This window comes from Leptodactylus fuscus, chromosome 1 (assembly GCF_031893055.1).
Source record: "Leptodactylus fuscus isolate aLepFus1 chromosome 1, aLepFus1.hap2, whole genome shotgun sequence".
NCBI classification, from domain to species: Eukaryota; Metazoa; Chordata; class Amphibia; order Anura; family Leptodactylidae; genus Leptodactylus; species Leptodactylus fuscus.
In genome coordinates this window covers 263762720-263777441 of record NC_134265.1, presented here as the reverse complement: position 1 = coordinate 263777441, position 14722 = coordinate 263762720, and positions in this window count along the sequence as shown.

Below are 14722 nucleotides of genomic sequence, written 5' to 3'. Positions count from 1 at the left end.
ACTATAATGATGAACCACGCAGCTGTATGTAACACAACACATTCTGATATCAAAAGCTTTGCCAAAAAATGAACAAGACAGCACTCATGAATTTGTATATTTGTTAAACCTCTGCTACCAACTATGTGTGTTCTGTAAATGTAAACTATTGTCTATTATGCTTCATGGAAAATGATGCATGTTGTGTTGCTTGGCAAGTTCCTGATTAAACGTTGTTCTAGGTTTACCTAAGAAATACAAAAGGATATTAATAACAGTACAGGAAACAAGAGGATTAAAATTATTTATGGTTTAGTAGTCTTCCTGTGATCAGTGCAAGAGTCTGCACCCAGTGAAATGCTTCTATTAGCCGATATTTATAAGGAGGTAAAAATAGGAAGCTCTCTAGTCATGGTGGTCAGATGGTAGTAACGTATTAACAAACTAAGGGCGGGTTCACACCTGCGCCCGGTCCTCGTTTTGCAGGTTTCCGTCTTCTGCCCGAGAAACTGGACAGGAGACGGAAAACAGCAGTCAGTTTTCAAACCCATTCATTTGAATCGGTTTGCAAAGTGTCTGCCCGTGAGCGTCTTCAGCCTCTCCGTGGTGAAACTGATTTTCTTAACAGTCGGACATGCAGGACTTTGTGTCCGGTTAAAAAAAACGGTTTCACTGCAGAGACCAGAAGACGCTCACGGGCGGACACTGACTGATGGGTTTCCGTCTCCTGTCCAGTTTCTTGGGCAGACGACAGAAACCCACAAAGCAGAGACTGGGCGCAGGTGTGAACCCACCCTAAAATGTAAAAAAAAATAAGTAAAAAAGAAACACTGTGCAATTCACGTGAACTTATTAGACATCAGTATTTCTTGCGCTCATGAGCTTACAATCAGGAAATAAATAGAGGTGACAAACAAGGTAAAAAAGCTTGATTTGGTCCAGCTTAATCCATTCTAAAGAACAAACTTGCACTTGCACCTCTTCAGTTGTCCTCTTGGGTAACGTTACCTGTACTATGGTACTGCAATTGTTACCATAAAGAATTAGACAACATGGCTGGAAGGACATTAAAAGAGATGCACAGCCCAGTGCCACATCAGCACTTTGCAGGAAGAAGAGTTTAGTATGAAATTCCCTACACCTGTAGATAGGTGTGGTGAGGGGGCCTATAAGGTCTCATAGCTTAAGGACCCAGTCGCAAGTGCAAACAATGTAAAGCTGCACCATTAAAGTGACCTTGTGTTACAGGCCACAAGACACAAGGTCACTGGATAGATTTGGCCTGTTGGCCTTGTGTTTGACACCTGTGATTAGGGAGTGGGAAAGCGCATTCTAGAGAATTAGCGCAGCATGAGCAAAGTCTTGGAGGTTGCTGTGTGTCATTCAGATTATTGGGTTAGACTTAAGGCCCAGTTACATAGGCCAATGATCGGTTAAACAACTGTACATATGAATTTCTTTCCTGATCATTGCCTCATGTGAACATGTCCCTTGATTAAATTATAGCTGCATCTTTTATGCAAACATAAAAATCATAGTTGTTGGCAGCACATTCCCTTCTCCGTATAGGGAAGGTGTTTCCAACAATAATTAACCACTTTTGGACCACCCATTGTGTATATACGTCTGGAAGGTGGCTGACTTATTCTGCAAGGACATACTCCTATAATGAAAATGTTACAGCCCTCAAAACCACACATACAAAAAAAAAACTTAAAATGTGTCTGGTCCTGGACCACAAATTGACCCGGTATTGAAGTGGATAGTGGTGAAGCATATTTTCAATTATAAGGCAATTTTTCATAAATGAATAGTGCAGGTGAATATAAGAAATGTTGTATTATATCTTATTTAAGAAATATGTTTCCTTCTCAACTTATCATGCTGAGTTAATTTTTACATATTAGTCTATGGAGAGGGGAGAGAGGAAGAGAAGGCTGCTGGAAAAGGCACATTTAAAGCTGCAGCTGCTACACTGTACTACTCTGTGAGTGAGGAAACCCTTCAAGACAAGCGTTTACGACTGCAAAGAATGAGGTAGTGAATCAATTAACAGCCTCCTTCTCCCCCTCCCCTTTCCACAGAGTTCTGTGTGTGAGCGGAATACAGATAAAGACTTTATGTGTCTGAGTGAAGATAAGGAGGAGGGAAACAGCCTAGTAAGAGGAAAAGCAAACAGACATCCTTAATAAATAAGATTAATATTCCTGCACCATAGAAAAGTCATTGTTAGAGTTGGTTTCAAACTCACAATACATTTAAATTAGTTCTGTGGTTGGCAAGCAGTTAGGCTGGGTTCATACACACAGGTTTCTGAAAAAGAAGATCAAACTTATAGATGCAAACAAAAAGGCAAAAATGAAGAAGAAGCAAACCCAACAAGTTGCAACAGCACTCTGCTAGCACCAAGATTATTACCAGGGGTGTAACCAGTGGTGAACCTACCCTTCTGCTGCCTGAGGCGGACGATCAACAGACGCCCCCCACCCTCGTATTGAGCCCAGGGGGTGTTCATCTTATGATTGTCCACCTCAGGTAGCAGGGCCGTTAGGGGTGCTAGCACTAACATTACAATAAATATAATGCAGTAATATTTTGTGCAGTAATACTCACAGGAGACGTCTTCCCACATTTCCCGTCTCCTCCCTTTGGACTGCCATGACCACTTCTTGCAGCTGTGACTTGACTCTGTAAAGTTTACAACACAGACAACTTTGACTCCTCACTTCTCCACGCGCCCAATATATATATATATATATATATATATATATATATATATATGTCCCACTGCAGCCTATATTATGCCCCACAGTGGCACATTAGACTGTGGGGCATAATAGAGGCTGCAAGGGGGCCGCTTTGGGGCATAATAGAGGTTACAGTGGACCCTTCAAGTTTTATTATGCCCCACAGTTGCACATCCATGAACTATTATTATACTCAAGGGTCTTTTAAACACTGTTACTCACCTCCAGTGTTAATCTGATCCGATGTTAATCCTAGCAGGCTTCGGGCCTGTATGGTAATGTCCCAGTCGTCATGTCGTCTGGGATATTACCTTATAGGCCCAAAGCACTGAACCCATACAAATCAGCTGATTTGGCTGATGAAAACAATATACGATGTAAATGGCTGGAAACAGCTCTGATCCTCTTGAAGTGAATAGGAGCAAAGATGCAGTTTACTGGAACCACCGCTACAGTGTACAGCTCCATATACAGTGTACAGTTTCTGGCTCTGTATACTATAGTGGTGGTGCAGAGGACCTGCAGTTCTTTCATAATCAGTAAACTTTGAGTTACTGTGTTTGCAACCCTGTCCCCTGAGGCTTATTCCTGCAGCTGCATCACATGTACTCTACCTGCTAACAGGTCGGGAAGGCTCTACTACTAGAATATTCCCCAGGAAACATTATTATCACCATTAGACACCCTGCAGGCCCATTCAGCATTGTACCAGCCGAGGAAGAATGCCAGAATCTGATCAAGATCCTTGCCACTGTGATCAAAGCAACTACAGTCCACAACCTCCTGGCCCTCCATATATCAGGCTGCTGCTGCGGCGGGGGCAGTTTGTTTGCCCCTTTTTAATAGAAATAAACCTAAAAGATTACGGCACTGCCAGTTAATGTCCTGGCTGCTGTGTCAAGTGTAGGTTCCCACATACAGTGGGGCAAAAAAGTATTTAGTCAGTCACCAATAGTGCAAGTTCCACCACTTAAAAAGATGAGAGGCGACTGTAATTTACATCATAGGTAGACCTCAACTATGAGAGACAAAGTACAAACTGCTTCACAGTGGCTCTTACACAGTACAATCTGTTCCACAGTGGCCTCCACACAGTATAATCAGCTGCAAAGTGGCCTCCACATAGTACAATTTGCTCCACAGAGACCCACACACAGTATAATCTGTTCCACAGATGGGTGCCCACAGAGAGGGCTCTGAGTGCCACCTCTGGCACCCATAACATAGGTCCGCCATCATGGCTCTAGGTTCTGTGATAAAGTGCACTTTCTAAACTCCCCACATGATGGCGCAGTTGTACAACAAAACTAGTGCTTTAGATGGGATAACAACATTCAGTTTCTCCTGTTCCTCTATCCAAATGTCTGTCAATTACAAAGAACAGGGTATATAGGAATATGCGAGGGAACTTACAGTTGACTTACATACAGTGGGGCAAAAAAGTATTTAGTCAGTCACCAATAGTGCAAGTTCCACCACTTAAAAAGATGAGAGGCGTCTGTCATTTACATCATAGGTAGACCTCAACTATGAGAGACAAAATGAGAAAACAAATCCAGAAAATCACATTGTCTCATTTTGTAAGAATTTATTTGCAAATTATGGTGGAAAATAAGTATTTGGTCAGTAACAAAATTTCATCTCAGTACTTTGTTATATATCCTTTGTTGGCAATGACAGAGGTCAAACGTTTTCTGTAAGTCTTCACAAGGTTGGCACACAGGGTTGTTGGTATGTTGGCCCATTCCTCCCAGCAGATCTCCTCTAGAGCAGTGATGTTTTGGGGCTGTCGCTTGGCAACACGGACTTTCAACTCCCTCCAAAGGTTTTCTATAGGGTTGAGATCTGGAGACTGGCTAGGCCACTCCAGGACCTTGAAATGCTTCTTACAAAGCCACTCCTTCGTTGCCCTGGCGGTGTGCTTTGGATCATTGTCATGTTGAAAGACCCAGCCACGTTTCATCTTCAATGCCCTTGCTGATGGAAGGAGGTTTGCACTCAAAATCTCACGATACATGGCCCCATTCATTCTTTCATGTACCTGGATCAGTTGTCCTGGCCCCTTTGCAGAGTAACAGCCCCAAAGCATGATGTTTCCACCCCCATGCTTTACAGTAGGTATGGTGTTTGATGGATGCAACTCAGTATTCTTTTTCCTCCAAACACGAAAAGTTGTGTTTCTACCAAACAGTTCCAGTTTGGTTTCATCAGACCATAGGACATTCTCCCCATACTCTTCTGGATCATCCAAATGTTCTCTAGCAAACTTCAGACGGGCCCGGACATGTACTGGCTTAAGCAGTGGGACACGTCTGGCACTGCAGGATCTGAGTCCCTGGCGGCGTAGTGTGTTACTGATGGTAGGCTTTGTTACATTGGTCCCAGCTCTCTGCAGTTCATTCACTAGGTCCCCCCGCGTGGTTCTGGGATTTTTGCTCACCGTTCTTGTGATCATTTTGACCCCACGGGGTGAGATTTTGCGTGGAGCCCCAGATCGAGGGAGATTATCAGTGGTCTTGAATGTCTTCCATTTTCTAATTATTGCTCCCACAGTTGATTTCTTCAACCCAAGCTGGTTGCCTATTGCAGATTCAGTCTTCCCAGCCTGGTGCAGGGCTGCAATTTTGTTTCTGGTGTCCTTTGACAGCTCTTTGGTCTTCACCATAGTGGAGTTTGGAGTCTGACTGCTTGAGGGTGTGCACAGGTGTCACAGTATCTGTTTTTATAGCAGACGTGATATTATTACAGGTCATAAGAACATTACGTGGTCACTATAAAATAGATCCTGTGCGATGTAAATGGTGAACATTAATTATTCAAAAGTACCAAATGCGGTACAAAGTTGTTTACAAAATTTAAAGCTCTGTAAAGCCCCATTCACAGGACTGTATTTTGTGAGTCCTTAATGGTCCACAATTGTGGATCGCCATAGTATTAAGGTTAAATTGCCGTGTTGGTACTTTGTGATAAAGTAGTAGGTTTTGGGTTGCAGTTTGGGCACTCGGTCTAAAAAAGGTTCGCCATCACTTAAAGCGATCCTATTAGAGATGAGCATGTAGTATTCGATCGAATATTGAATAACATTATAGTCTATGGGAAAAAACAGGAATGTTGTTCCGGTTTCCATAGAAACCAAAGTTCAACACATTGGATCCTCCAAGTTCCGGAAGTAGCAGGATGAGGAGCACAAGGAGGTTTTTGCATTGAATTCAATGGAATTTTCACGCGTGGTATTCGACCGATACGAGTATTCGATCGAATAGTCGTATTCAATCGAATACTACTCGCTCATCTCTAGATCCTATCATTGGATACCCTTTTTTCTAACTAACACGTAGGAATAGCCTTAAGAAAGGCTATTCTTCTCCTACCTTTCGATGTCTTCTCCTCCGCCATTCAGTAGAAATCCGGCTTTTTCTTCGCTATGCAAATGATTCTCTTGCAGTACTGAGGGCAGACTCCAGCGCTCAAACAGCACTGGGGGCGTCCCCAATGCTGCGAGAGAACTCTCCAACGATGCCTCCATCTTCTTCTGGAACTCCCTCTTCCTGTGTCTTCTTCAGTCCTGGGTTTCAATCTTCTAGGCCTCGGGCAAAGCCGACTTTGAATGCCCAGGCCACAAGAAAATGGCACCAGCTCCGGAAGAAGACGCGCAGAGAGGCCGTTCCTGAAGAAGATGGAGGTGGCGCTGGAGAGTTCTCTCGCAGCATTGGGGACGCCCCCAGTGCTGCTTGAGCACTGGGGAACGCCCCCAGTTATTGCGAGAGAACTCATTTGCATATAGCCAAAAAACGAAATTTCTACCGAACGACGACGCAGAGAAGACATCTAAAGGTAGAAGAAGAATAGCCTTTCCTAAGGCTATTCCTACGTGTGATCGAGAAAAAATTAGATTTTAATAATAGAATTCCTTTAAAGTCCCAATGCAGTTGCCCCACAATATTATGTCTCTATAACTGGGTCCCCCCAATTACAGGAGAAATGTAGCAAAAAAAGAGAATAGAAAGCTAAAAAGCCCCTAAAGTTTTATGACCTTATGGAGGACGCAATGTTTAAAGAAAAAAAAAAGCACACTACCACCACACCTATGTCACAGATTCTAGGCATGCCTTGGTGACACAAGAATAAGTGTCAATTATTTAAAAATTACCATAACCGGGAAAACTATTTATTTTTTTTTAGTAGCACTGTAAAAATATGAAAAACAGACACATTTCTGCTATTTTTTGTTTGAATTTTCTGGGATAGTAAAATAAAGAAAAACCATGAAAAAATAAAACCTATGCTATGCTGTGGAGCTATACACTCCACTCAGTCTCCACTCAGTATATTGCGCCACAGTGTCTCCACACAGTATAATGCTCAACAGTGTCTCCACCCAGTATAATGCTCCACAGTGTCTCCACACAGTATAATGCTCCACAGTGCCTTCACACAGTATAATGCTCCACAGTGTCTCCATCCAGTATAATGCTCCACAGTGTCTCCACACAGTATAATGCTCAACAGTGTCTCCATCCAGTATAATGCTCAACAGTGTCTCCACACAGTATAATGTTCCACAGTATCTCCACGCAGTATAATGCTCCACAGTGTCTCCACGCAGTATAATGCTCAACAGTGTCTCCATCCAGTATAATGCTCAACAGTGTCTCCACACAGTATAATGCTCCACAGTGTCTCCACGCAGTATAATGCTCCACAGTGTCTCCACACAGTATAATGCTCCACAGTGTCTCCATGCAGTATAATGCTCCACAGTGTTTCCATCCAGTATAATGCTCCACAATGTCTCCACCCAGTATAATGCTCCACAGTGGCCCCACACAGTATAATGCTCCACAATGTCTTCACACAGTATAATGCTCCACAGTGTTTCCCACAGTATAATGCTCCACAGTGGCCCCAGACAGTATAATGCTCCACAGTGTCTCCACACAGTATAATGCTCCACAGTGGCCCCACACAATATAATGCTCCACAATATATCCACACAGTATAATGCTCCACAGTGGCCCTACACAGTAAAACGCTCCCCAATGGCCCTACACAGTGTGATGTTCCACAGTACCCCAATCCATTATAATTCTCCACAGTGCCCTTCACTATAAAATGCTCCACAGGGTCCCCACAGTTTAATGCTCCCAGATGGCCCCATACATTATAATGCTCCACAGTGGCCCCACACAGTATAATGCTTCATGGTGTCTGCACATAGTATAATACTCCACAGTGTCTCTACACAGTATAATGCTCCACAGTGTCTCCACCCAGTATAATGCTCCACAGTGTCTCCACATAGTATAATGTTCCACAATGTCTCCACACAGTATAATGCTCCACAGTGGCCCCATACAGTATAATGTTGCACAGTACCCCAATCCATTATAATGCTCCACAGTGCCCTCCACTATAAAATTTTCCACAGTGTCCCCACAGTATAATGCTCCCAGGTGGCCCCATACATTTTAATGCTCCACAGTGGCCCCACACAGTATAATGCTCCACAGTGTTTCCCACAGTATAATTCTCCACAGTGGCCCCACACAGTATAATGCTCCACGGTGTCTGCACATAGTATAATGCTCCACAGTGTCTCCACACAGTATAATGCTCCACAGTGTCTCCACCCAGTATAATGCTCCACAATGTCTTTACACAGCATAATGCTCCACAATGTCTCCACACAGTATAATGCTCCACAGTGTCTCCCACACAGTATAATGCTCCACAGCTGTCTCCACCCAGTACAATGCTCCACAATGTCTCCACCCAGTGTAATGCTCCACAGTATCTCCACGCAGTATAATGCTCCAGAGTGTCTCCATCCAGTATAATGCTCCACAATGTCTCCACACAGTATAATGCTCCGCAATGTCTCCACCCAGTATAATGCTCCACAGCGTTTCCCACAGTATAATGCTCCACAGTGGCCCACCACAGTATAATGCTCCACAATGTCTACACCCAGTATAATGCTCCACAGTGTTTCCCACAGTATAATGCTCCACAGGGGCCCCACACAGTATAATGCTCCACAATGTCTTCACACAGTATAATGCTCCACAGTGTTTCCCACAGTATAATGCTCCACAGTGGCCCACCACAGTATAATGCTCCACAATGTCTTCACACAGTATAATGCTCCACAGTGTCTCCACACAATATAATAATCCACAGTGGCCCCACACAGTTATAATGCTTCACAGTGTCTCAACACAATATAATGCTCCACAGTGGTCCCACACAACATAATGCTCCACAATGTCTCCACACAGTATAATGCTTCACAGTGGCCCCACACAGTAAAACGGTCCCCAATGGCCCTACACAGTGTAATGTTCCACAGTACCCCAATGCATTATAATGCCCCACAGTGCCCTCCACTATTAAATGCTCCACAGTGTCCCACAGTATAATGCTCCCAGGTGGCCCCATACATTATAATGCTCCACATTGGCCCCACACAGCAAACTGCTCCACATTGACCCACATACAGTATAATGCTCCACAGTAGCCACATACAATATAATGCTCCACAGTGTCTCTACACTATGTAATGCTTCAGTATGGCCCCACATAGTTAAATGCTCCGCAATTAGCCCACGTTGTATAATGCTCCACAGTGGCCCCATACATTATAATGCTCCGTGTCCCCACGTAGTGAAATACTCCACAGTTACTCCCACACAGTAAAATTCTCCACAGTGTATCCACATTATATAGTACTTTACAATTGCCTCACACAGCAAAATGCTCCACAATGTCTCCACACGGTATAATGCTCCATAGTGGCTCTACACAGTAAAACACTCTCCAATGACCCTACACAGTGTAATTTTCCACAGTGTCTCCATATTATATAGTGCTTCACAATTGCCCCACACAGCTAAATGCTCCCAGGTGGTCCCATACATTATAATGCTCCACAGTGGCCCCACACAGCAAACTGCTCCACAGTAGCCACATACAATGTAATGCTCCACAGTGTCTCCTCACTATATAATGCTTCAGTATGACCCCACACAGTTAAATGCTCCACAGTGACACCACATTGTATAATGTTCCACAGTGGCCCCAAACATTATAATGCTCCACCGTGTCCCCATGTAGTAAAATACTCCCTAGTGACTCCTACACAGTATAATTCTCCACTCAGTATAATACTCCACTCAGTATAATACTCCACAGTATCTCCATGCTATATAATGCTTAAAGGGTTTGTCCCATGAAAAGCATCCTATCTATACTGCTAGTTTATGTTGATTTAAGACTTTTCCTAAATACATTGCTTTATCAAAACTGCTTTGCTTGGTCACTATCTTAATTTATTGACTTCATTGTTGACACTCCGTTTCTATGGCCACTGGGATTATCTGCTCATTTCCCAAGTGACATAGCTGCCTGCTCTCAGGGGGGAGGGAGGGGCTGACAAGCAACGGAGCATCTTAGATAGGGGAGGGGGGAGGTGAGAGCTCCGGTATTACTGTGCTGTCTATCTTCAGCTTTCCCACATATCAGCCAGTTTAATTGAATTTGGCTGATAAGGGCTGAGATAAGGAGTCTGTTACCTCTGTATGTAATGCAAGCTGACTCAAATCCAGCTCTGCTACATCAGTTTCCACATCAGCTTTATACTGTGGTAATGCATTTACAACCAATCCCTCATTACAGACTGCAAACATAGCAGATAGCAGAGCAAGTGAAACCCAGCCCACCAATGTGCCGAGAAATCCAGGAAGTGAAGAGAGCACAGAGCCTGCAGGCTTCAGAACAAGAGTTATGGGAATACCCCTTTAATGTATAATTCTTCACTGTAGCCCAACACAGTATAATACTCCACAGTGTTTCCATACCGTATATTCCCCAATGGCCAGAACTCTTCATTATTAGAGTTAGGCAAAGACTCATGAGATTTGTTTCCAGGACTATTGTGAAGTCTACTGTTCTAAGTAATCAGTATCTGATCTGTGAGGTCCAATGCCTAGAACACACACAGATCTGCTGTTCTGGAGGCATCCCGGCACCAGACACTGCTGCAGTGGACGGAGAGTGAAAGCAGCCGAAGGATGCATGGTATTTAATATATTTTATATGCAGTCCCTGATGCCCACAATATACCAAACAATCGACTGCAGTGTTTGATCTATAGTGTACATATATAATAGAATTGATATGGACCAACTATGGATGGATATAATAGGATAAAATTGAATTATAATAAGAGACTGGAACAATGGATTTACATACCTCCCAACCGTCACGATTTCCGCGGGACATTCACAATTCCAGTGACGTGTCCCGCAGTCCCGGTTGGTGGGAGGTATGTCCCGATTTCAACTCAGATCTGCGTCCGGAGGACGCATATCTGAGTTGAATCCATACGCGGCTAAAGCAAGGAGCTGTCACAGTTCAGCTCCTTGCTTTGCCGTGTCCTCCGGGCTACTGGCAGTGTAGACGCGATGTGATGACGTCACATCGCATCTACAACTGTGTGCGAGAGAGAGAGAGGCGGGAAGAGAGCGGCGGGGGAGCGAGGAGAAGGTAAGTGTAATGTGTACACTGAGGTGGAACGTGAAACTGGGGGCAGATGAAGGAGGGGACGGCATGACACTAGGGGCAGAGATGTGGGGACATGAATCTGGGGGCAGAGATGGAGGGACATGAATCTGGGGGCAGAGATGTGGGGACATGAATCTGGGGGCAGAGATGGAGGGACATGAATCTGGGGCAGAGATGGGGGGGACATGAATCTGGTGGAAGAGATGGGGGACATGAATCTGGGGAGAGAGATGGGGGACATGAATCTGGGGGCAGAGATGGGGGGGACATGAATCTGGGGGCAGAGATGGAGGGACATGGATTTGGGGGCAGAGATGGGGGGACATGAATCTGGGGGCAGAGATGTGGGGACATGAATCTGGAGGCAGATATGTGGGGACATGAATCTGAGGGCAGAGATGGAGGGGACATGAATCTGGGGGCAGAGATAGAGGGGACATGAATCTGGGGGCAGAGATGGAGGGGACATGAATCTGGGGGCAGAGATGGAGGGGACATGAATCTGGGGGCAGAGATGGAGGGGACCTGAATCTGGGGACAGAGATGGAGGGGACATCAATCTGGGGGCAGAGATGGAGGGACATGAATCTGGGGGCAGAGATGTGGGGACATGAATCTGGGGGCAGAGATGGAGGGACATGAATTTGGGGGAAGAGATGGGGAGATGGGGGACATGAATCTGGGGACAGAGATGGGAGGATATGAATCTGGGGGCAGAGATGGGGGGGACATGAATCTGGGGGAAGAGATGGGGGGACATGAATCTGGGGGCAGAGATGGAGGGACATGAATTTGGGGGCAGAGATGGGGGGGACATGAATCTGGGGGAAGAGATGGGAGACATGAATCTGGGGAGAGAGATGGGAGGACATGAATCTGGGGGCAGAGATGGAGGGACATGAATTTGGGGGAAGAGATGGGGGACATGAATCTGGTGGCAGAGATGGGGGACATGAATCTGGGGGCAGAGATGGGGGACATGAATCTGGGGGCAGAGATGGGGGGACATGAATCTGGTGGTAGAGATGGGGGGACATGAATCTGGGGGCAGAGATGGGGGACATGAATCTGGGGACAGAGATGGAGGGGGACATGAATCTGGGGACAGAGATGTGGGGACATGAATCTGGAGGCAGAGATGTGGGGACATGAATCTGAGGACAGAGATGGAGGGGACATGAATCTGGGGGCAGAGATGGAGGGGACATGAATCTGGGGGCAGAGATGGAAGGGACCTGAATCTGGGGACAGAGATGGAGGGGACATCAATCTGGGGGCAGAGATGGAGGGACATGAATCTGGGGACAGAGATGGGGGGACATGAATCTGGGGGCAGAGATGGAGGGACATGAATTGGGGGGCAGAGATGGGGGGGACATGAATCTGGGGGCAGAGATGGGAGACATGAATCTGGAGAGAGAGATGGGAGGACATGAATCTGGGGGCAGAGATGGGGGGACATGAATCTGGGGGCAGAGATGGAGGGACATGAATTGGAGGGCAGAGATGGGGGGGACATGAATCTGGGGGCAGAGATGGGAGACATGAATCTGGGGAGAGAGATGGGGGGACATGAATCTGGGGGCAGAGATGGGGGGACATGAATCTGGGGGAAGAGATGGGGGGACATGAATCTGGGGCAGAGATGGAGGGACATGAATTTGGGGCAGAGATGGGGGGACATGAATCTGGTGGCAGAGATGGGGGACATGAATCTGGGGGCAGAGATGGGGGACATGAATATGGGGGCAGAGATGGGGGGACATGAATCTGGTGGTAGAGATGGGGGGACATGAATCTGGGGGCAGAGATGGGGGACATGAATCTGGGGACAGAGATGGAGGGGACATGAATCTGGGGGCAGAGATGTGGGGACATGAATCTGGAGGTAGAGATGTGGGGACATGAATCTAAGGGCACAGATGGAGGGGACATGAATCTGGGGGCAGAGATGGAGGGGACATGAATCTGGGGGCAGAGATGGAGGGGACCTGAATCTGGGGGCAGAGATGGAGGGGACCTGAATCTGGGGACAGAGATGGAGGGGACATCAATCTGGGGGCAGAGATGGAGGGACATGAATCTGGGGGCAGAGATGTGGGGACATGAATCTGGGGGCGGAGATGGAGGGACATGAATTTGGGGGCAGAGATGGGGGGGCATGAATCTGGTGGAAGAGATGGGAGGATATGAATCTGGGGGCAGAGATGGGGGGACATGAATCTGGGGGCAGAGATGGGGGGACATGAATCTGGGGGCAGAGATGAAGGGACATGAATTTGGGGGCAGAGATGGGGGGGACATGAATCTGGGGGCAGAGATGGGAGACATGAATCTGGGGAGAGAGATGGGAGGACATAAATCTGGGGGAAGAGATGGGGGGACATGAATCTGGGGGAAGAGATGGGGGGACATGAATCTGGGGGCAGTGATGGAGGGATATGAATTTGGGGCAGAGATGGGGGGACATGAATCTGGTGGCAGAGATGGGGGACATGAATCTGGGGGCAGAGATGGGGGACATGAATCTGGGGGCAGAGATGGGGGGACATGAATCTGGTGGTACAGATGGGGGACATGAATCTGGGGGCAGAGATGGGGGACATGAATCTGGGGACAGAGATGGAGGGGACATGAATCTGGGGGCAGAGATGGAGGGGGACATGAATCTGGGGACAGAGATGGGGGGACATGAATCTGGGGGCAGAGATGGAGGGGGACATGAATCTGGGGACAGAGATGGAGGGGGACATGAAACTGGGGGCATATTAAGGGTGTATATAAAACTGGGGGAGAGATAGAGGGGGGACATAATTTACGGGTGAAAAATGAATGAAAATGGGCAGAGTCAACATAAAAGTGGGCAGAGCCAAATTAGCCGCAACGCGTTGCGCGCGCCACACATTTTGTCCCTCTTTCTACTTTTCAAAAGTTAGCCATTAAAGGTTAAGTTTTACAAGTCATAATTTTATGAAAACAGGAGATAGTAAAAGTAAAATGACTCTATGATACATTTACTGCTTGAGCTTAAAGGAATTCTACCATTAAAACCTATTTTTTTGTGAATAAGACGTCGGAATAGCCTTTAGAGAGGCTATTTGTCTCTTACCTTTAGACGTGGTCTCCACTGCGCCGTTCTTTAGAAATACCGTTTTGTACCGGTAGGCAAATGAGTTCTCTCGCAGAGATGGGGGCGTCCCCACCGCTGCCAGATAAGTGTCTCCAGCGCCATCTCCTTCTTCGTCCGCAGCGTCATCTTCAATGTCTTCTTCCGGCGCAGGCTTGTAACTTCTAGGCCTATTCCGACGTCTTATCCACGAATAAAAAGGTTTTAATGGTAGAATCCCTTTAATCCTATCAGAATAAGTAAATGCAATACAATAATACAATAGCAAGATTATATAACAGTGGTAAAACCATGAAGAACATAAGAA